The following is a 2,634-nucleotide window of genomic DNA, read 5'->3' as shown; positions in this document are numbered from 1 at the left end:
AGGGGTATACCCCCTTGGTTCGGCCGAATGGGTGCATGGGGGTGGGCCCCATGGCCCAATTTTGTTAAATGTTTAAATTCTTGTGGCCCGAATGCCCGAACGAAACCCGAAACGCGAAACGCTACTACGCGATTAAATATTCGGAGAGATAACAATTACGCAACGAATAAAATATATAAACACTATATGTAATCATATGACATTAAAATATCATATTTAAAATAATTTGGATTTAAAAATCCCAAAAGTTTGACCGTTGATTTGAAAACCGAAAAGATTCGCCGGATAGAAATCCACGACACGTAGAAACGTATGATTTTAAAATATGAATACAAATATTCACATAACACATAATAATTAATATATTATTACTAAAATAATAATATAGGTCATAGAAATGACGTGCCACGAATAACAATTAACGGACGTTAAATAATAAACGATAAAAGATAACGAAAAAAGTAGGGTCGTGACATTATGCCTTCTGCTTTAGATTTACGAGCATCACCATCATATAAATTTTCAAAATATTTAACAAGGGATAGAGACACCATCGCTTCAAGGTATTTCATAAAATCAATATAATCGTTTGGGGGACCTGCAAGTATAGCAGACAGACCGGTTGTATCCAAGTTAGGGAGGCTAATCTGTGAACTGCTTTCCCCTATTCTGCTATGCTGAGCGGGAGGCGGAAGAGCAAGCCTTCTCTGTCTTTCTTCTTCAGATACCATGGTTGGATTAAAATAGCAGTTATTATTCAAAAAGTTTGTCCAATCCAGATGTGATGATTCACAATTTAATACTGGATATTTGTCAGGGTCAACATTATAATAGCCACCATTATTAGGCATATGAAAAAAGCAAAAAAGAATTTCTTCTGCTATTGATTCAAAAGAAAGATTACCAGCAGTTCGGCGTTTGCGTGAACTTGCTCGAGTTAAAGCAGAATCATCAACAGGCTCATTTTCAGATAAACTCTTCTCAGATGCAAATTGTAGATCCTCAAACTTGATGTGACGCAAGGTGGTGAGCTGAGTAATATCTGAAACAACAAAATTTAGCAAATGTTATGCAGATAATACAAATCAATAAGCAAATTGTAATTGGTAATTCTGATATACCTTTGTTTTTAAGCATTACAATAGCACAGCCACGAGTTTCTGCATCCCATTCAGCATTAAGTGAACATAATGAAAGCATATGTTCTAGATATCGACGGTTTGGAATCTTTTTTTTTCATCACATTTACTAGCTTTCGTTCCTCAGGAGATATCCTAGGATGGGTAATTTTGGGGGGATCAAGTGATGTACGCCAGTAACGAGCTTTTAAACAATCGTTGGGAATCACTTCACTGTCAATAAAGAAAAAGGTATTTTGCCAGTTATCTGACACATCACCAGAAGAAAGCATAACTCCATCCAGCACAATACAGAACCATCCTTTATCGTAGGATTTAACAGTTGCGAGATGACAAAAAAGACGCACATAAGGTGTAATATTTCGAGTATGACAATACATCTCGAATAGCATAATTTTTCGGATGGACATAGGCTCAAATTGGCCAACACTAATGCCGTAAAAACAGCAAACATCTAAATAAAATTTTGTAAAAGGGATACGGAGATGAGAAAAATATAGTGCACGACCATAAATAGCAACTTTTTCAAAAGGAGGACGAGATGCACGATCATGAGAGCCTGGAAGAACGACATCAGCTCTAAATAATTTCGGGAATGCAATTCTAACGCGGTCTAGATATGTTGATGTAATTTCACTCTGAATATGTTCAACATTAAAGATGGCCATTGATTAGGTATTTAAGAGGGGAATTATTGACAGAAGATTTAAGATAGATGAAGAAAAGTTAATTTGGGTTGAAGTAAATGCAAAACAGTGGAATCTGGGTATTAAATAGCGAATGGAAGATGAACAGTTGACGGTTAATCGCATGGATGATATTTTGCCACGTGTCAGATGAACAAATATGAGGGAAAAATAGATTTAATTGAAAAGTAAAATTCAAAATTTGAAAAGGCACTTTTTGCAGGCCATGATAAAAAAGTAGCTGACATAGCAGAAAAAAGGACGACTATAGCAGTTTTCTGTTTCCGAGGAAAAAGGCAATCTTTAATTTAGTTTAATGACTTTATTATTTTTTATTTTTTTTACAAAAATAAAGACATTAAACTGGGGGGACTTAATGGTGTATCCTAGGGGATACACGCATAAAAACACCATTTTTATACAGAAAAATAGATCAAAGAGCACAAAAGATAATAATATTTGGCGGCTTTTATCATTTGCCACCCAGCGTTCAGCAGGCCGCCCAGCGCCATGCGTAAGCCCTGCAGACAGCTTCTATGTTTAAGCCCTTTTACTAAGCGCGTGAGCAGCACGCAGCCAAGTCAGCACACGCCACTGATCTTCCGGATACTTCGCGTAACAGAACTATTCAGTGATTGACACGTGTATCCCGAGAATTTCGGACATTCTGCGCCTATAAATAGACCCCCTGGGTCACCACATTTGACACCTGAACTTCAGTAAGAGAGAAATACACTTTCTCTCTCACATAGTTCTTTCTCACTCTAAAAGCACATTAACCGCTTAGCAGCAGAACGCTATACGAATCA

This window comes from Rutidosis leptorrhynchoides, chromosome 2 (assembly GCF_046630445.1).
Source record: "Rutidosis leptorrhynchoides isolate AG116_Rl617_1_P2 chromosome 2, CSIRO_AGI_Rlap_v1, whole genome shotgun sequence".
In the NCBI taxonomy this organism is placed as follows: domain Eukaryota; kingdom Viridiplantae; phylum Streptophyta; class Magnoliopsida; order Asterales; family Asteraceae; genus Rutidosis; species Rutidosis leptorrhynchoides.
The sequence above is the reverse complement of the archived record's forward strand: the minus strand, read 5'-3'. Positions refer to the sequence as shown.